General features: G+C 42.5%; 1 long non-coding RNA gene across 1 annotated transcript in view; it reads right to left on the bottom strand.

The window, feature by feature from the left end:
• LOC148135692 (uncharacterized) overlaps positions 1 to 22,271 on the bottom strand; it is a 404,329-nt gene that overhangs the window by 195,456 nt on the left and 186,602 nt on the right. Inside the window, exons 4-5 of the long non-coding RNA XR_015754929.1 lie at positions 16,951 to 17,008; positions 16,385 to 16,505 (exon numbers count right to left, since the gene is read on the bottom strand). This is a non-coding gene — a long non-coding RNA (uncharacterized LOC148135692). The remainder of the gene's footprint in view (positions 1 to 16,384; positions 16,506 to 16,950; positions 17,009 to 22,271) is intronic.

Raw genomic sequence — 22,271 nt, 5'->3', positions numbered from 1 at the left:
ACATCCTTCTAAACTCCATCGAGTATAGATCCAGAGTCCTCAAACATTCCATTTCTGTTAAGTTTTTCATTCCTGGGACCATTTTCATGAACCTTCTCTGAACACGCTCCAGGGCTCGTACATCCTTCCTGAGATATGGGTCCCAAAACTGTGCAAAACGCACCGAATGTGGTCTGACCAGAACCTCCCAGAGCCTCAGAAGTATATCCCTGCTTTTATATTCAAGTCCTCTCAAAACAAATGTCATCACTGCATCTGCCTTCCTAATGACTGACTCAACCTGCACTAGAACACCGAAGTCTCTTTGCATTTCAGACTTCTGAATTTTCTCCCCATTTAGAAAATAATCCATACCTCTATTCTTCCTGCTGAAGTGCATGACCTCACACTTTCTCACATTGTACTCCATCTGCCATTTCTTTGCCCACTCTCCTTAACTCCCTAATTCCTTTGGCAGCCTCCCCATCTCCTCAATGCTACCTATCCCTCTACCTATCTTTGTATCATCTGCAAACCTAGCAAGAATGCTCCCATCACCAATAAGAGATTATCTAACCACTGCCCCTGATATTCAATTGTGTTACCATCACTGAATTCCCTACAATCAACATCCAGGGGTTACCATTGATCAGAAACTTAACTAGACTCACCACATAAACACAGAGACTGCAACAGCAGGTCAGAGGCTAGGAATACTGTGGTGTGTAACTCACCTCCTGAATCCCCAGAGGTTGTCCACAATCTACAAGGCGCAAGTCAGGAATGTGATGGAATAATCCCCACTTGCCTGCATGAGTGCAGCTCCAACAACAACAATAAGCTTGACACCATCCAGGACAAAGCACCCTACTTGATTGGCACCACATTCACAAACATCCACTCCTTCCATCACTGAAGTTCAGTCGAAGCAGTGTGTACTATCTGCAAGATGTGACTGCAGAAAATTAACAAAGATCGTCAGTCAAACTCATGACCACTGCCAATTAAAAAGACAAGGGCAACAGATATATGTCAATATCACCACTTTCAAGTTCCTGTCCAAGCTACTCATCATATTGATTTGGAAATACTGCATATCCCCATTTCTTCACTGTCGCTGGGTAAAAATCCTAGAATTCCCTCCCTAAAGGCATTGTGGGTCAACTCACAGCGGTGGAGTCCAGCGGTTCAGGAAGGCAGCTCACCACCACCTTCTCAAGGGCAACTCGGGATGAGCAATAAATGCTGGCTGGCCAGCTATGCCCACCTCTACAAATGAATACATTTTTAAAAATAATTCGTTCTGCTCAACAGCTTTCACAAGTTTGGAATACTGTGCCTCAGATGGTACACAAGTGTTTACTGAAAATTTTTAAGGCATAGGTTGATAAATTTTTGTTCGTTAATAGGCTTAAATGGTATGAGGAGTACTTAGAAATGTGGAATTCAAATCACAAACAAATCAGCCATGATCTTATTGAATGGCAGAGCAGGCTCAAGGAGTTGAATGGCCTCATTATCCTAATTTGTCTGTTCCAGTTTTGAAAGGACCCTCATGACCTTCCAGACATGAGGTGTGTCATTCCATGATTGCACAGTGCATATGAACACCTGACAGAGAGACAAAAACATGGATAATCACGACAGCTTCATGACCCATCATCACGCAATGAATTTTTTTAGTAGGAATCCATTTGACTTACGACTGCATATCTTTAAATCTTTTCAATAAAGTCATAGTATCTCAAAAGAAGTTCATTCAAAACCTGGGAACTCTTGTGGGTAAAAGCATTTTCGAGTGCAGGAGTAAGCCACAGAGGTGAGAGAATCCAGGATTGATCCTCTGTCTGCACTAACGTAGCTCACACCATGCAGCAGTATTCATCTATGTTCCTGAGCTACGAAAGAAATATCATCTGGGATACCTGCTGCACAATGCACAGCAGAGTGGTGAACTGACTCCTTAAATGCAACAGGTAAGGCTTGACATCTCTTAGCTCAGTGGTAGGATAGTAACACACCATTACTTTACTAAACAAAAACGAGTCACCCAAATTTCTAGCCCTGTGTCTTTGGAAGAGGTGCAGAGAAAGAATTGGCAAGCAAAGGTACAAAACAATTGGATGCAGTTCAACTTTACAGTAGCAAGTGAAGGGCAGAGAAATTGATAGCAAACAAAAAAAACTAAAGCAACAAACATAAATTCAAACAAAGAGCAAATATCCTTTAATTGTTTTCTAATGCAACCGTCTGTTTAAATTATAGAACATTAGTTCAGATGTCAATAACACGTTCCAACATGGGAAAAACAAATCAAATTAATGTTTCATTTTCCGATACACTTAAATCAATTAATTCTTCTGTTAAACGAATTTTACATTGCAGAAACAAAATCCATTTTTTCTTGTTTACTTTAATATTGTGAGCTGGAAATTCCAATTAAGTAAATGTTCCCTTTGCTAAGATTACACACTTCATCACGCTGACAACCCAGTTTACGTAATCAAACTGTGACTACTGATCAAAAGTAAAACATTGCCATAAATCCAATCAAACTATGTTTCGCATTGGTGCAAATGCATATTTGCAACTAAACTCAGATTAAAACAGTTGAACGATCCTTCCGTAGTTTACACTGAACGCTCTCTCAAGGGGCTGACAATTCCTAGAAGACCATCTCCTCATCTCAGGAACCTTTTCTGGTTTAGTCTCCTGAGTTTCTGTTGTTTTGCAGGTAAACTCCTCTCTGATACGCTGCCTTTGTCTCCTTCCTGGGTACGGTCAACTTTGTCTCAAAAACACATGACTCGGTTGACACAACTGGTCCTACCTGGACAAGCTCAGTGTTCTGGGGGACATCCCCCATTGGTGAGATGCAGCAACCAGCTGGTCTGCATGTCTCCTCCAGAGAAGTTCATCCCTCATCTGCACTGTGCATGGCAATGATCCTGCTTGAGACACCACTACCACCACTGGCAATACATTTTTCCTCAAATTTTGGGCCAACCTGGTCTCCCTTCTTTGGAATACCCTCGACCTCAATGTTCCTGCCCATTTGACCATCCATCCTTCTTCATTTCATTCTGCCAATTCTCTGATCTCTTCCTGCCGCAGTAAGTCAAACATGTTTCTCAACTCTCAGTTATACATGAAGGACACTGGCGAGCACTGGGTCATTGCACACGCTGTGTTCCTGTAAATGCTGAGGAACTTGTTGAGTCGCTGTCCTGGTGAATCTTCCCCTTGTTGGGCCTTTAAGGCCTGCTTAAAGGTTTGTACAAGTCTCTCCGCTTGGCTGTTTATCACAAGGTGATACGGAGCCAAGTTCACATGTCTGATTCCATGATTTTCCAGGTACCCCTTGAACTCTTGTCCCACAAGCTGTGGATCATTGTCACTCACAACTTGTTCAGGGTTCCCGAACCTGGCAAACATTTCACCCAGTTGGTCTATCATTGTGTCTGCTGATACTGATTTCTTGACCACCACTGTGGGCATCCAGGACTTCTACATGTTTTGCAAAGTCAACAAGAATCCACTGCCGTGGTGATTGAGGCCATTCCTATGCATGAAGGTGCGACAACAGCATAACTTTCTGAAATAATGCACAAGATTTGCATGATCCTACTTTCTTTCCAATCTGGGAGTCCATCCTTGCCCATCAAAAGTAGCTCCTGGCTACTTCTTTCATTTGCACCACGTCAGGCTGCCCTTGGCGCACTTGTTCCAGCACCTTTCCTCTTAAGGGGAGGACAGATAACAACTCTCATTCCCCACATGAAACACTCCCCTGATATGGACAACTAGGAGAAAGTGAGGACTGCAGATGCTGGAGACCAGAGTTGAAATGTGTGGTGCCGGAAAAGCGCAGCAGGCCAGGCAGCATCCGAGGAGCAGGAGAATCGCGTTTCGGGCAAAAGCCCTTCTTCAGGGCAGTTTCTATGACAAGTCCTTCCCCTCAGGACCAAGTCCAGCACTAGGCTCAAGATCAGGTCATTCCAGGGAGCGTTGTACACCTGACTCGCCGACACCAGTACTTTACTTTCCTAGGAAAAGCACATAATTTTCAGTTTCCAGTTGGAAACATCCTTATTTCCCAGTCGGGGTAATCTTGACAAAGCATCTGCATTGCAATGTTTCTTTGACTGTTGATATCTAATTTAATTGAATGGACTGACAGAGCGAGTGCCCTTTTCTTGAGGTAGTGCTGCAGTCATTGAGGATATTCCTGTAAAGTGGACGTTAGCGGCCTGCGGTTTGTAGCAGCATGAAGGAAATTGATTAATTTCTTTACACCAAACACAATGCTCAATCCTTCCATTTCCACTTGGGCATACTTCTCCTCTGTCTTTGTTACTGACCTCAATGCGAACGCAATAGGCCACTCCTGTCCTTTTAGTAAGATGTGTGATAGGACAGTGCCAACCCCAAGAGGTGAGGCATCACACGTCAACTGCAGTGGCAACACTTCCAAACGTTTGAGAGCTTGCTCATCTCCTAGTAAGCCTGCTCACATTCCTGGGTCCATTTCCATGGCTACCCTTTTACCGCAACAGTTGCAGGAGTTTTAGCGCAGTTGCCAGAACATCACACAGTAATTTGCAAGTCCGAAGATCACAGTTGAGACACGTTCTCTGGTCTAGGGACCTTCATGATAGCCTCCATCTTCTTGGATGCCTTGTGTAGTCCCCCGTCAGTGATGACATGAACCTGGTACTCAATCGTGTCTTCAAAAAAACTCACATTTCTCACCTTTTACTTGTAGGTCGCGCTCCTGAAACCGTTTTAGGGTTTCTTCTAGGTTTTTCGAATGCTCCTTTTTGGAGGATCTAGTAACCAAAATGTCATTCAGATAACACTGGACACCAGGAAATCCACTCAAAATTTGGTCCATGGCCCTCTGGAATAGAACCAGTGCTGACATAATGCCAAAAGGAAGTTGCTTATTGTGGAACAGTCCCTTCTGTGTCCCTTGTGTGTCATTATCTTCAGTGGCAGCTAGGACTCGGTCATGACCGCCATGTACAAGTTGACCTGTGATAGATCCATTTTTGAGAACTTTTTTCCCTTGAATAAGCCTCCCACCTCAACCTAAGTTCAATTTCTTTATTTCCTTTATTTTCCTCAGAATTCCCTTGAAGATATATTTTTCCCTGTCTAAAATCTCTTGCAAACTCATTTTTGAGTCCTCCAGCCTATAACCACATCCCAATTTAACTTTAATTTCTGTAACCAGGGCATCCGAATAATGCTGGATAGTCAGCTTTCAGTATGTATCGAGGGAATTTGGCACACTGGTCCCTTACATGAACTTTTACCAGTAAATAGCCCTTTGGTGGGATCATTTGTATGTCCATTGTGTATTCTTGGCAGGCTTCAATAACTTTTCCCTATTTATTGATTCTGGGATTAGAGACACTGTTGCACCAAATTATCTTTACTCCCTAATTTGGGAAGAACCCAAAAATGATCAGCTTGACCCCATACAAACAGGATTTTTAACCAAAACTCTGCTGTCTCTGAGCCTTCAGCGTCCCCCGCAGACCCAGCTGACTCCCCAACTATTCCCTGGCTGGGGGCATGCACCTTATGCCTTGTCGTCTGAATTGTCTCCTTTGGACACCTCTTTTCATGCTTGAGTTGGACTTGACAATTTTAGGCAATATGACCCACATGCAGCACTGGGCTGCTCGAGTCCAACATGCTGACTACTTGCGGCTACGTTTGCCACATCAATGGCATTCTACGGTTGGTACCACATTCTGCTGAGTATCCACTACTTTCGCACCCCGGGCTTCATCACTCACAGTGTTGCTTCACGGTTAGGCAACTGCATTGAGGTAGCAATGTTGAAAGCTGCCTTGAAATCTAGGTCTCTCTTTGTTCGTAGCTTGCACTCGATGTCTTTGGTCAGATGCCACAAGCCAAATGGTCCCACAAACATCTTGGAGGAATTTTCCAAATTTACAATGTTCCGCTAACCTTTTTAAGGTGGCCACAAATTGGGCAATGGACTTGCCTTCGTGCTTTACCCATTAATAAAAGCGGAAACATTCTGCAATCTTCAGCTGCTTTGGTTCAAAATAACTTCCCAACATTTTGAATAGTTCATGGTATGTCTTCTCCACGGGTTCGCCTCTAGTTGTACTAGTCTCTTTAGAATGTGAAGGTCTATCTCCCAATAGTGCTCAGGAAAATGGGTACCATTCAGCCACTTCATTTACTTTAAGCACACATCAAAACGTTCGGTGTACAGAGTCCAACTTTATGTTTCTCATCAAACAGTTCCATCACTCCAAACTGGCCCTCCATTTTGTAGATGTTTGCAACTTGGATCCCCTCAGTGAATGCTGTCCACATCAGTCTCTCCCTCACCGACTGTATTTACGGACCACTCTTCCCTGGCGTCGACCACAGCCCTTTCATGATCGCATACTGTGATGACTTTGGTAAGCTCCCAAATGAGTACTCCCCTCTTCAGCAGTCAGCTACAGCCTGAGCTCACTCATGACTGTTGCTCTCAGCCCACTCCCTCGTGCATACCATGCTTCCCTGGCAATGAGCGCAGCCCAAGTCTCCTAGTAACCGCTTCCTTTGACATAATCTCAACAATCCTGCGCTGTTTTTGAAATCTGAGCGACATCCTTCTGCCTGGCAAGGAAAAGTTCATACACAGTTTATGGGTGGGATCCTACTCTTGTCACCAGTTATGTTGATGGTTCACATGGCCGATGCGGAGAAGACAAGGTCGATGGAGGTAAACTTGAACAGGGAATATTTTATTGTGGGTCCTCTCAGCTCCACAGTCAGTTTCTAGACTGTCTTGCCTTGCTCCCGCTCCAAGTCACCTGACCCACTCTCTTAAAGGGGCAACACACCAACTACATACATAACAACTACCAACTGAGCCAAAATGATGCTTTAATGGGTGGAAGTATGTGCCCAAGTTCCTGTTACATGCTCCACATGGGCAAGAAGACACATCAGGAGCAAAATGAAGCTCTCAACCTGCAAGTCTCTTACGATGATGCTCTGGTTTTATGGGTGCACTGATCCAATCAAATGTGATGTTTGCAGTTCTGGGCACTTTTCTACAATAAAAATGATTGGTTGTGTAGAAGAGTAATCATGCTATAACAGGCGGGAACTATGCACAAGACACAGAGAAGCCTACAAATTGGAAAGAAAGTAACAAGCATGGCAACTGACAAAAGATGGGTCAATTATTAACTTAAAGTATCCAAGCTAAGTTCAGAATGTTACTTGAAATTAAACAAAGAAGCTCTTTTTCAAACAGACCTTTGCTGGATGTCACCAACATTTGTTCCTCTTCCCTAATTGCTTTTGATTTAGTGGCAATGATTTGTCCTCTTTGATACAATTGAATGGCTTTTTAAAGGGCATTTTAAAGGGCATTTATGGGTCAAGTTACATTGTGTGGCTAGATCAGTAAAGACAACAGACTTCCTTCCCTTAAAGACACTTATGAATCAGATGGGATTTTACAACAATACAATCATTTCATAGTTCATGACACCAGCTTCTTAATCTAGATTTATGAAATGAATTGAATTTGAATCCTTTGGTTTTGAACCTGTGACTTCAAATCATGAGTTCAGACTTCTAAATTACTCATCTCGTAGCATGGTTAACTCTATTATAGTATGCCACAGATGCAAGTGACAAGTAATAATGGTAAATTTAAAAAAGGACAGAAGAACCAAGTATCTTGAATGTGTAGAAACTTTGCAATAGAATAATATAACAAGGAAAGAGGCTATTCTACCCGACAATCTGTGACATTCCTGATGGAGAGCTTACACTCGAAACGTCGATTCTCCTGCTCCTCGGATGCTGCCTGACCAACTATGCTTTTCCAGCACCACACATTTTGACTCTGATTTCCAGCATCTGCAGTCTATCCAGCTATTTTGAAGAGAACTTCAGCTAGTCCGACACTGCACTGTTCCAAGTGCCCCTGCATTTCTTATCCTTAAGACATTTATCCAAATCCCTTTGAAGATAAATATGAAGTGCCAGTCATCATTAATTCAAATGATGATAACTATTTGGAATATCACTGTGGGCAAACAAGGCATTTGACCTGTTCAAAATGCTGCCGCATCTTATAAAAAGGTTGCTCAAAGTAAAGATTGGAATCTCCAAGTGGCTTATGCACTGGAAATAGCAATGGTCAACCTCCCAGCAAACCCCCACAAACCAGAACCCCGATTTTTTTGCTCTAAAATGTGTTCTCCTTCTCATTGAGGGGTCGCAACAGTTTTCAAGTATTAAAATGGGAAAATGGAAAATTTGACATTCCATCGGGATGAATGGGCAAAGTCTTAGAGAGAATTGTAAGGGATAGGATTTATGCACATCTGGATAGGAATAATGTGATCAAGGATAGTCAGCATGGTTTTGTGAAGGGCAGGTCGTGCCTCACAAACCTTATTGAATTCTTTGAAAAGGTGACGAAGGAGGTTGATGAGGGGAAAGCGGTAGATGTGGTATATATGGATTTTAGTAAGGCGTTTGATAAGGTTCCCCATGGTAGGCTACTGCAGAAAATACGGAGATATGGCATTGAGGGTGAGTTGGAGGTTTGGATTAGGAATTGGCTGGATGGAAGAAGACAGAGGGTAATAGTTGATGGCAAAGTTTCTTCATGGAGTGCCGTCACTAGCGGTGTTCCGCAAGGATCTGTTTTGGGACCATTGCTGTTTGTCATTTTTATAAATGACCTGGAAGAGGGGTTAGAAGGTTGGGTGAGCAAGTTTGCAGATGATACGAAAGTCGGTGGAGTTGTTGACAGTGAGGAAGGATGTGGCAGGTTACAGCAGGATATAGAGAAGCTGCAGAGCTGGGCAGAAAGGTGGCAAATGGAATTCAATGTAGCTAAGTGTGAGGTGATTCACTTTGGGAAGAATAACAAAAAGATGGGGTACTGGGCTAATGGTCGGATACTTGGTAGTGTGGATGAGCAGAGGGATCTTGGTGTCCATGTACACAGATCTCTGAAAGTTGCCACCCAGGTAAATAGTGCAGTGAGGAAGGCATATGGCGTACTGGCTTTTATTGGTAGAGGAATTGAGTTCCGGAGTCCTGAGGTCATGATGCAGTTGTATAAGACTCTGGTGCGGCCGCATCTGGAATATTGTGTGCAGTTTTGGTCGCCATACTATAGGAAGGATGTGGAGGCACTGGAACGGGTGCAGAGGAGGTTTACCAGGATGTTGCCTGGTATGGAAGGAAGATCGTATGAGGAAAGACTGAGACACTTGGGGCTGTTTTCATTAGAGAAAAGAAGGTTTAGGGGTGACTTGATTGAGGTGTACAAGATGATTAGGGGGTTAGATAGGGTTGACAGTGTGAACCTTTTCCCGCGTATGGAGTCGGGTATTACAAGGGGGCATAGCTTTAAATTAAGGGGGGGTAGATATAGGACTGAAGTTAGGGGTAGGTTCTTCACTCAGCGAGTCGTAAGTTCATGGAATGCCCTGCCAGTAGCAGTGGTGGACTCTCCCTCTTTATGGGCATTTAAGCGGGCATTGGATAGGTATATGGAGGATAGTGGGTTAGTATAGGTTAGGTGAGCTTGGATCGGCGCAACATCGAGGGCCAAAGGGCATGTACTGCGCTGTATTCTTCTATGAACTTCTGACGATGCTTAAAGTCTTTTCTTGGAAATGGAATATCTGTATCTTCCTGTCAAACAAGGCACAATCTGTGATCCAATGTGGAATGCAAATAACCTGTCATGTAATATGTACAGTCTATGACTTTGATTCATAAGCAACACTGTGATTTATGTGCATCTTCTACATTACAGGTCAAGGCATCCCACTCTTTGTGTCACAATCCCAAGTGCAGCCTCAAGACAACATTGTGGAGTCACAAGCTGAGAAGCAGCAATGGGTGGTGTGGAGCTGGAACTGATCCCTGAGTGGTCCCTTGAAAATGCTTATATATTTTTTCTCTACTGCCAAATCAAATACTTGGTGATGCCTGATTCGTGCTGTGTGGTAGTCTCTGTGAAAAGGTAGTTATTAATTCTGTCATTCTGTGTAGGGAAAGGGAGATGGGATTCAGTGAAGAAAAGTTTGTGGTGGAGGGTGGTGACTGCTCGGGTCTGGGTGAAGTTTGGGCTCTCCCCTGCATCCTTCCATTTATTTGGACCACTGGGCCACTGAAATTGGAGGACCGGGGACCCAAAGACACCTGATAAGTGTTGTGTCCAGTTGCGAACTGGGATTGGTGGCAGCCAGAGACAATGGTCACTGCTGTCTTTCCCAGAATATGTTATCAGATAGCCGGGACGGACAACAGCTCCAGCAGTTGGTCTGTGACTGGTGGTTGGGTGCTCACTTGTGCAGGCAGCAGCATGAGGCGAGTCCGCAAATTAGAAAGTGAGAGGGGTCATGTCAAATGTAACTAATTGGGGGTCAGGTACAGTAAATAATATTGAAGTGAATTTTATAATGCTCAAGATATTAGGTCCCAATAATTTTGTGATGTTGAATCTACATCTGACAATATTCAACAAGGATTTCCTGCATTCTTTGTATGCATGCTTTTGATTCAAGATATGTTGCACTTGGATGGAAGGGATATTGTCCTGTTACTTCATGTTTGCCTGGAGAAAAGGGTGAAATTCACCTATTTGTTTTAATTGAAGTTGGCAGGCTGTCCATGCCTCAGATTCAGTTAGAGGAGGTATGACACCTGCGATCTGTCAGAACACGATCTTTATTCTGAGACAGAGCTCAGCTTCACTGGGTCGAGCATCTGATTTGTATGGAAGATTCCAGCATTTGGAAGGCAATGTTCTCCAGCCAGCAATGCATAGGAACCCACACCTTAAAATGTCCCAAATTAAACATAAAGATATTTTGAAAGCCAGTCTCAGAGTCTGTAAGTTGTATCCAGTTATGTGGATGCAAATAACTCTGCAAAGCAAAGTATCTGTCATCAAGACAACCCAACATTTGAGAAGAACAGTGTCAGGTCTTTCGGGGACATGTGAGTACATGACAAAGTACGTCTTGAACCACGCCTCCATCCAATGCTTCATATGTAACATTTGCCTGAGATCTCCAAGTTTAACACGGCATAAAGGAGAACACCAACATGACAATGAGCGACTTGTTTTCTCACTGAATAATGATCTATTGAAGTGACAGGTCAATCCAATTTACTCTATGTGAACTTTATCTTTATTAAAAATCACACAACACCAGGTTATAGACCAACAGGTTTATTTGGGAACCTGATGAAGGAGCAGCACTCCAAAAGCTAGTGCTTCCAAATAAAACCGATGAACTATAACCTAGCATTGTGTGATTTATAACTTTGTACACCCCAATCCAACACCAGCATCTCCAAATCATTTATCTTTATTGTACATAACAAGAGATCTCCCATGTTGCATATACTGCTCATGATCTCCTTACAAAATACAACATGTATGACGTTAATGGTCCTCTTAGAATTTTAGTTTGTTGATGATGAAGATAACCTTCCCTGTAAAATAAAAGTAAATCCAAACACTGAGCTGCAAAGATCAAAAGGTGCTTCTGAATTTTATTCTATAACTGTTCATGTTAATTTTGTAGTTTCATCTAAACTGGATGTACTGTACTTCCACTGACACCTACACGAGCCTTTGGAAGCCAGCTCATGTTTTGGTAACTATTCCAAAAGAGTGATTGGAACTTCATTTCTGGTTTTTTTTTTACTTGAATTATCTTGTATGTCTATTGCATTTTTCTTGTCTTTAATGATTGAGTTTAATGAGCAAAATATCCTCAGACTTCATTTTGAGTTTAATTTGTGGAGTATATTTACAGTACCTTATAAAAAAAAAAGCAAATGAATAACCAATAATGACCTAATGAATTGACATGTTGACAGTACAAATCCAATCAATGGATCAGAAAAGCATTGCAACTTAAGACCAAACCTCAGAATACCTTTAAAAATGCAAGGGTTGTTTGGCAATCTGTTCATGCATGAGAATATTTCTCCAGACAAAGTAAACAGTGATGGAAATTAAATATCAGTGTACTTCCTTGATTTTAGGCAGTCAACAGTGATGGAAGAATATAACTAAATTTAATACATAAAGACAGAAATACCATTGATTTGTATTTGGCCTGAAATAGCTTGACTGCTCTTTCAGACTCTGCAAACAACTGTGTGCAACTTAGAGCATTAATACTGTACCAGCTGTGGCTCAGTGTGTTAGCATTTGTGTTCTAGAGTCAGAGGTTTGTGGATTCAGTTCCCTTTCTGGAGACCTCACTATGAAATCCAGACTAACACACGGATAGTCCTGAGCGAGTATCATACCTTTGAAAATGCTGTGTTTTAGATGAGACATTTAGCTCAAAGCCCTGTCTGTATTCTCAACTAAAACAACCAGAGAGACAGGATTTATGATTACTTGGAGTATCATACTTTCATTCAAGATCGTCAACATGGCTTTTAGAAGGGCAAGTCATGCCTCACAAGCCTTATTGAATTCTTTGAGGATGTGACAAAATATGTTGATGAAGGTAGAGCAGTGGATGTGGTGTTCATGGATTTTAACAAGGCATTTGATACGGCATGAGATATAGGGAAATTTGGCTGTTGTGGTTTGCAATGGGACATTGACAGGATGCAGAACTTGGCTGATAAGTGGCAGATGGAGTTCAACCTGGAAAAGCGTGATGTTGAATTTGATTGCAGAATACAGGGTTAAAGGTAGGATTCTTGGTAGTGTGGAGAAACAAAGGTTCCATGTCCATAGACCCCTCAAAGTTGCCATCCAGGTTGATAGGGTTTATAAGAAGGCATATTAGGTGTTGGGTTTTATTAGCAGGGGGATTGAGTTTAAGAGCCTCAAGGTTATGCTGCAGCTCTCCAGAGTCTTTGTTAGACCACACTTGGAATATTGTGTTCAGTTCTGGTTGCCTCATTATAGCAAAGATGTGGAAACTTTAGAGAGAATGCAGAGGAGATTTACCAGGATGCTGCATGGAATGGAGGTCATGTCTTATGAAGAAAGGTTGAGGGAGGGAGGGCTTTTCTCATTGCGGCAAAGAAGGATTAGAGGTGACTTGATAGAGGTGTACAAAATGTTGAGAAGCATACGAGAGTCGATAGCCAGAGACTTTTTTCCCACAGCAGAAATGTCTATTATGAGGGGGCATAATTTTAAGGTTTTTGGAGGAAGGTTTAGGGGAGACGTCAGAGGTAGATTCTTCACTCAGAGAGTGGTGGGTGCATGGAATGCACTTCCAGCAGTAAGAATAGAGACAGATACATGAGGGACATTTAAACAACTCTTGGATAGGCACATGGAAGAAAGTACAATAAAGGGTACGTCGGTTAATCTGATCTTAAGAGTCGGATAAAAGTCCGGCACAACTTTGAAGGCCGAAAGGCCTGTACTGTGCTGTACTGTTCTATGTTCTATGTCCAACCTGGAGAAGAGGAATAAAGTTCTCAACCATATCCTGGTCTATATGTTCACCTCAATGGATGTCACGAAAACAGATAGCCTGTTTTATTTTCTCATTTCACTTTACTGTGCATTATTTGGCTGCTGAAGCTCCCTGAATTACAACAGTAACAGCACTTTAGAAGTATTTAATGGGCTGCAAAGTGGCCTGGAATGCAATGCTGTCACGAAAGTAGCTATAAAAATTAAAGTCATTCATGTTATAAACCTGGTGCAGTTGGTCAAAACTTTTCGAGGTGAATTATAACCGCATTCGAGGGGATGGTCAAAAATCTAAACTGATCAGCCTTATAATCATTAAGGAGAAAAAACAATTAGTGACAATAAAGCAGAGATTGTATTGCACAGGTTTCAGCATTCTGGACAGTAACACACTGGAGTATTTTGAAATGCTAACAAAACTAAATTAACTAAATATCAACGCCAATAGATACGTAAATCAGACCAGCAATAAAAAGGGCACACATGCCATACAATATTGTACTGGATCATGAAGCCATCATAAAATAAGATTAATAAATCACTAATATTTCTCTCAATAGCCCAGCTCCAATACTGTTATCACAAATTTATGCAGACTTATTGGCAACAGAGAGAGGAAAAAATTACATTTTCTCGATGCAAATGCTTCCCCTGGCTTGCAGATATGAAATTACAGTGGTTATTAGGGATGGCACCATGTGCTAAATATCAATATCTCAAATATACTTGCACATTAGGTGACACAGTATAATATTGACAGTCCTTTATTATCAGCTGTCACTTTGCATTAATATCAGGGCATGAAGTGAAAACAGAACCTGGCGATACAAGCCCAGGCTGATTACACATCCTGGATTAGAAGTGTAGGTTATGATCTGTTCTCATTTATACAAATGTCGGTGTATCACATGCTTGATGTAATTTAAATGGCATCCAACCATTTACTCCAACTGCACAAGGCCTGCTGATGTGAACACTGACATGATCAAAAACCTTCTAATATTTCTGACTTATTTTCATCTATCAATCATCCTCAGTCTCTCAAGGATCTGTGCCATGCCAGTCACTCTGGCAAGGATGACTCTCAGTTGTACATGCTAATCTCTGTGTCATATTTAAAGCAGGTTTCAGAATAAGAAGAAGAAGAAAGCAGATTATGTTTTGCTGGTTCCTTCTGATCTTGAAGGGAACAGGCGATTTAATATTCAAATGTTTCTTAAGCATTTTGTGACCCTCACCCTGTGACTAATTACAGTAATTGGACAACAAGATCTTAAAGGTATACAACAGGTTGAATACAATTCCTCTTGTGGCAGAATCCTACATCACAAATCACACACATAACAATGCACATGTCCTGATTTAGCATCAGTGACGGAAAGGTCCTGGGTAGTGTTGCTGAACAAAGAAACCTTGGAGTTCAGGTTCATAGTCCTTGGAAGCGGAGTTGCAGGTAGACAGGACAGTGAAAAAGGTGTTGTGGACACTTGCCTTTATTGAGAAGAACACTGAGTATAGGAGTGGGGAGGTCATATGGTGGCTGTACAGGAGATCTTTGAGACCACTTTTGAAATACTACAGTCAATTCTGCTCTCCCTACTATAGGAAGGATGTTGTGAAACTTGAAAGGGTTCAGAAAAGATTTACAAGGATGTTGCTAGGGGTGGAGAATTTGAGCTGTAGGGAGAGGCTGAATATGGTGCGACTAATTTCCCTGGAGCTTCAGAGGCTGAGGGATGACCTTATTGAGGTTTACAAAATCATGAGGGGCATGGATAGGGCGAATCGCCAGTCTTTTCCCTGGGGTGGGGGAGACCAGAACTAGAGGGCATAGATTTAAATTGAGAGAGGAAAGATTTAAAAGGGACCAAAGGGGAATCTTTTTCACGCATGTATGGAATGAGCTGCCAGAGGAAGTGGTGGACACTAGTACAATTGCAACATTTAAAAGTCATCTGGATGGGTATATGAATAGGAAGGGTTCAGAGGGATAACGGCCAAAATCTGACAAATGGGACTAGATTAATTTGGGATATCTGGTCAGCGTGGATGGGTTGGACTAAAGGGTCTGATTCCATGTTGCGTATCTGTATGACTCTAGAAATGTTACAGCAGAACATTAAAAGGTTAGATTAAATCTGTCTGTTTTAAAAAGTGCAGTGGCACATGAATGGGCTTTCAACACAAGGCAGGAATGCTTTTATTTAACTTGCTATGGTCTGTGAGCCCCTGATTCAGTACAACTTAATATGAATAGAGATTAGATTAGCCACTGAGGTACTCAAGGCTAATCTGTGATATGCTTTTAGAATATGGCTGAATTGTGTCCTAACTCTATTTCTCTGCCCTTGACCCATATCCCATAATGCCTTTGGCTGCCATTGTTTGGCATTAGTTTGGCGCAAATATTACTAGCCACTTGTCAGCCCGAGTTTGGATATTGTCCAGATCTTGCTATATTTGAATACAGATTGCTTTATGATCTGATGAATAGCAAATGGTGCTGAACATGTTGTCATCGTCAGTGATCATTCCCATTTATAACTTAATCATAGAGGGAAGGTCGTTGATGAAGATGGTTGGCCATTGAACACCCCTCTGAGGAGCTCCTTCAGAGATGTCCTGGAGCTGAGATGACTGACCTCCAAACAACTACAATCATCTTCCTTTCTGTCAGGTATAACTCCAAGCAGCAAAGAGTTTTGCCCTGCTTCCCAGTGAATCTAGCTTTGCTCGGGTTGTGGAGTCACAGATTGGGTAAAGAAGGCGAAATTCATTCCCAAAAGAAAGGAACATTTTGTGTAATTTACGGATTTTAAAATTGTCTCCTGTATAATTACATACAGCTCATAATTATAAAACAAGACAAACAATGATCATATGATCAACCATCAGGGAAGTCCACTGTCTACGTACCTCCACCAAGAAACAACAGTTTACTACCACTCTCTTCGCTGTCACTCAGCCACCATTCTACTGTTGCATTTATTCTTTGGACTTCAACTTTGCTGACAAGCTGATACCTTCCACATCTGTCCTGTCAAGAAATGATCAGGCATGAGACATTGACCTTCTTGTACAACATTAAACAAATACCAACGTAATATATGAACATTTTTAACAGAAAATATGATTGAAATATGGCTCTGAGCACAAATGTCATCAGTTTGTGAAAATTCTGAGATGGCAGCTAGCACTGAGACATGTGAAAGGTCAGTAGAGTCAGAGATATACAGTGTGGAAACCAAACCCTTTGGTCCAACCCGTCCATGCTGACCAGATACCCTAAATTAATCTTGTCCCATTTGCTAGCATTTGGACCATATCCCTCTAATCTCTTCCTATTTATATACCCATCCAGATGCCTTTAAAATGCTGTCATTGTACCTGCCTCCACCACTTCCTCTGGCAGCTCATTCCATACAGGCACACAAGGGATTTGTTAATATGTTGATCTTTCTCTCGGTTAATCAATCACTCACCTGTATTATAATGTCAGGCCTCTTCAAGTCTCCATGCTGATCTGTCAACTAATCTTGCCTGTAAAATATGAGTGAAGGTGGTTCTTTAAACATTGAGGAAATTAGAAATTTAAGTCCAGTGAATTATGTCTAAATCCTTAGTAAGTCCTTACACTGGTAAAGGCTATGATATCAAAGCTGAAAGATTGGTACGAGGAGTGAGCATTTCTTAACACTGCAGACATCAGACTGGGGTTAAGTTCTCTTTTCTTTGTTTCATTCGGTAATAGTCTTAGAATCAAAGAAATATACAGCACGGAAACAGACCTGTCCGTGCTGACCAGATATCCCATCCTAATCTAGTCCCATTTGCCAGCACTTGGCCCATATCCTTCTAAACCCTTCCTATTCATATACCCATCCAAGTGCCTTTTAAATGCTGTAATTGTACCAGCCTCCACTTCCTCTGGCAGCTCATTACACACACACACACACACTGAAGAAGTTGCCCCTCAGGTCCCTTTTAAATCTTTCCCCTCTTACCCTAAATCTATGCTCCCTAGTTTTGGACTTCCCCACCCCAGGGAAAAGACCTTGGCTATTCACCCTATCCATTTCAGGAAAGTGAAATGAACACCGTAAGTGGCTGTGATCAAATTGCTGTTGTGGTTTTTGTAATATGTCAAACAGTCGAGCTTCGGGATTAATTCTGAAACTGCTTGGCTTTTATTTGAGTTGATAGTGATTTTGTTGAACCAAACACATTGGGTGACAAAGCAGTCTGTCTCGGGATCAGTGTTTGAGATCCACTTTCATGGCAACAGATCTTCAACTCCAAACTGACAAACAATTCCTTGAAAGTAAACTTTAAAAATTTATGTGCTGGCATCACAAAACACGAGCTCTCAAGAATAAATGATGAATGGGATGATTCCAGCAGATTGTAACTGCATTGTTGTCAGTGGTTCTGAAGAAGTCTGAAGGCAAGGAAGTTTGAAAATGCAGGTCAACCAACTGATGATTTCCTGCTCTGATTGATCTCATCAGAGGGGAGTGTAATGGAACCAGTTACATACCCAGATATGGCTGAGAGCCAATTAATGGCATTTAACTGGCAGGTGAGTTCAGACTGGGGACATGACAGGCCAGCAGCAGATGGGTCCCATGCTGAGGGTGAAACTCAGCAGGTCCCTGGAGGCAAGTTCCACAAAGATGAATTAGCAGCTATTGCCGCAATCATTTAAAAGTTCAGTGCTTGCATCAATTGCCCTTGTTCGAGGTAGTGTGGGGTCATGGATTTGGGAAGTGTTGTTGAAAGAGCCTTCAACTGATTTGCTGCAGTGCATCCTGCAGATGGTCCGCATGACTGTTACTGTGCTCTGGTTGAAGATGGAGTGAATGGTGCTGAACACATTGCAATCATCAGTGATCATTCCCACTGATGACACAGCAGTTTAAAACATTTGGATGCGTCAATCTCAGAGATGATTACGCTTCCCTTTGAGGCCTCGATCTCTGCATGAGTTAATCAAAATAGAAATAACTCATTGAGCATAAATGTTATATTTCAATAATAGGGCCATATATCATTATGTGTTGCACAGCTATGGACACTGGAGGCAGATTTGGGAGCAATTGCGTTGACTTTCACCATTGGAGTTGCCTGCAGGTCATTTCATTCAAATGGAATCGTATTTAGTCATGTATTTAAATGTTGTCATATTAATTGCCCATTTGGAACTACAGGAAAGGATATCAAATGTATTTTTCAAGGCAACATACATTGACACAGCTAATCTGTTCCAGGTCAATAAGACAATGAAAATAAAATAAAAAGAAAGAGACTGATAAATTGAAAGTTACTTTCATCACGGTGGACAAAGGATTCCAATCAACTAATCATGCCCACTGTTAGTTCTTTCTTTTTTATTCACTCACAGAATGTAAGCATGGAATCCCTACATTGTGGAAGCAAGCCATTCAGCCCATTAAGTCAACTTATACACTTATACACTTAATGGTAAGGTCCTGGGTTGTGTTGCTGAACAAAGAGACCTTGGAGTGCAGGTTCATAGCTCCTTGAAAGTGGAGTTGCAGGTAGATAGGATAGTGAAGAAGGCGTTTGGTATGCTTTCCTTTATTGGTCAGAGTACTGAGCACAGGAGTTGGGAGGTCATGTTGCAGCTGTACAGGACATCGGTTAGGCCGGAATATTGTGTGTAATTCTGGCCTCCTTCCTACTGGAAAGATGTTGTGAAACTTGAAAGGGTTCAGAAAAGATTTACAAGGATGTTGCCAGGGTTGGAGGATCTGAGCTACAGGGAGAGGCTGAACAGGCTGGGGCTGTTTTCCCTGGAGTGTCGGAGGCTGAGGGGTGACCTTATATAGGTTTACAAAATTATGAGGGGCATGGATAGGATAAATAGGCAAAACCTTTTCCCTGGAGTCGGGGAGTCCAGAACTAGAGGGCATAGGTTTAGGGTGAGAGGGGAAAGATATAAAAGAGCCCTAAGGGGCAACATTTTCACGGAGAGGGTGGTACGTGTATGGAATGAGCTACCAGAGGATCTGGTGGAGGCTGGTACAATTGCAACATTTAAGAGGCATTTGGATGGGTATATGAATAGGAAGGGTTTGGAGGGATATGGGCCGGGTGCTGGCAGATGGGACTAGATTGGGTTGGGATATCTGGTCGGCATGGACAGGTTGGACCGAAGGGTCTGTTTCCATGCTGTACATCTCTATGACTCTAGCAGTGACCCTCTGAAGAGTTTTGAGAACATTTGTGGCTCAGGTTGAGGTTCTGGATGTAAGTTTGCTCACTGAACTGGAAGGTTTGCTTTCAGCTGTTTTGTCACCGTACTAGGTAACATCATCAGTGAGCCTCTGGTGAAGCACTGGTGTTATGTCCCACTTTCTATTTATGTGTCTTGGTTTCTTGGGATGGGTGATATCATTTCTGGCTCTTTTTCTCAGAGGATGGTAGAAGGGGTCCAAATCGATGTGTTTGTTGATGGAGTTCCGGTTCGAACACCAGTTCTCTAGGAATTCCCGTTCGTGTCTCTGTTTAGCTTGTCCAACAATGGATGAGTTGACCCAGTCAAAGTGGTGTCCTTCCTGGTCTGTATATAAAGTTAGTGATCATGGGTCATGTCTTTTTGTGGCTAGTTGACGTTCATGTAACTTGGTGGCTAGTTTTCTGCCTGTTTGGCCGATGTTTGTTCCAGTCCTTGCAAGGTATTTTGTAAATGGCATTTGTTTTGCTGGTCGTTTGTACAGCATCCATTTGTCCAAACAGCATCCCACCCTAACCCACCCCATCCCCATACTCTGCAGTAACCATGGCTAATCCAACTTGTCAGTATATCCCTGGATACTATGGGCAATTTAGCATGACTAACTCAACTCATTTGCACATCTTTGGACTGTGGAAGGAAACTGGAACACCAAGAGCAAACCCACCCACACAGGGAAAATGTGAAAAGGTCACACTGGCTGACAGTCACCCAAAGCTGGAATCAAACCCAGGTCCCTGGCACGGTGAGGCAGTAGTGCTAACCACGGAGCCACCATGTTGCCTTCAATGCTGATGAAGTCAACATTTACAGTTAATCCCACTGGGCCTTGAGAATGTGGCGGTGAGTGACATTTTTGAAGCCTGCACTTCATGCATTGAAGGTGCTCTGGAGCACTGTGAGAAATGGGTGTTTTAGTATTTTGATCCAAGAAGATTGATATCCTGTACAAAAAATCCAAAGAACTATGGATGCTCGAAATCTGAACGAGCCTAATATCCTCTGCTTCCTCTAATTTTTCCTACTGCTGTGCAGACTTCTGAGGTCCTCACGTTGGATGTGATTTCTGGAAGCGAAAGTCAATGTGTTCACATACAGGTTGTCGTGTGTAGACCCTCCAAGCCACTACCTTGCTGCACAGTTTAGAGGGAGCCTTGGTGATGGAATGTTTCTTCATCAGGATGGTTTGTGAGCTGGAGTAGAACAGAGAGGTGTTGGTGTTCTCATTTGCCAGCTGCCCTCTCAGTTCTACGTAGTGGAAGTTGTGGGTTTGGACAGTTCCTTCAAAGACGTATTTGTTAGTTGCTATGTCATGCATCTTGCAGTCAGCACGTACTGCAGCTGTATTTTGCCAGTGGTGGGTATATTGGATTACCCTGCAATTTGCTGGAAATATTGCTGTGACCTCTGAAGGGAATCTGGCACCTGAGTGAACAAGTGACTGTGGGCAGGAACTTTTGAGGTGGCCAGTAGTTGTTCAGCAAGCAAGACACCCATGCTGCCTCCGCGAGAGAAGGACTGCCAAATATTATTAGGCACTGGAAAGCCCACCATCAGACCTTTGCTTGGAATTAACTGCTGAGAAGCAGGTGCCCTGCCCAGGAAAATCTGTCTGCCAATTCGTGATTGGCAGCTTTTGAACTCAGCGCTGCCGCAGAGTTGGCCATGGATGCTGGTGGTAGAGCACCCAGGACGATGGAGGACTCAGGAGTTAGTGAAGTGACTTGTGGAGCATGTGGTATTTGTAAAGTTAGGATTAATGGGAGAACGGAGCAGGGGGATTATCAACAAGGGCAAAGAGGAATGACTTTCAAGTGGCATGCCCTGTACCTCCAGTCTCTCAGTCAGACACTTACTGCTTTTGATTGGGAGACTCTCCCTTTGCCAACTGTTATAGACCAGGCCAGACCCCCTCGAAGTATTTTAAGAAGGTAGTCTCGACCCAAACATTTTCTTATTTTAAAGGCAGAAGTGAAGTGGGTATTCCAGGTGTGATGCAATGGGTCAAACCATTCAGCTTTTAGCAAAACAGAATTTATTTAAACACTGCAGTTGAAACATGAACAAAAGAAAATAGAATTTAGAATAATTGAATATTTCCAAAACTCAACCGACTTGATACTACATCTTAACAAAGCAGCTGTTCCAATTCTCGGAACATCCCATAAACACACTCCTTGGCAAAAGGTAAATTCAAACACACGTTCTTACAGGTAGGAGAGATTTCAGACAGAAATCAGGCATGATCATCTGCTGAAGCATGGAATATTTTTGCACTGTCGTGGCTTCTGACTGCCTGCCAGCAGCAGCTTCTCTGCTTTAAGTAAACCAAACTAAAATTAAACCTGAACTGGGAGAACTAGCCACTCCCATACCATTGTTAAAGTAGTCCTGATTTGGAGACGCCAGTGTTGGACTAGGGTGTACAAAGTTAAAAATCACACAACACCAGGTTATAGTCCACCAGGTTTATTTGGAAGCACTACCTTTCGGAGCACTGCTCCTTCATCAGGTGGTTGTGGAGAATATGCTAGTGCTTCCAAATAA

This window comes from Chiloscyllium plagiosum, unplaced genomic scaffold (assembly GCF_037043375.1).
Source record: "Chiloscyllium plagiosum isolate Xiang-an unplaced genomic scaffold, Cpla_swu_hap1 HiC_scaffold_48, whole genome shotgun sequence".
NCBI classification, from domain to species: Eukaryota; Metazoa; Chordata; class Chondrichthyes; order Orectolobiformes; family Hemiscylliidae; genus Chiloscyllium; species Chiloscyllium plagiosum.
This window is presented reverse-complemented; position numbering and strand designations above follow the sequence as displayed.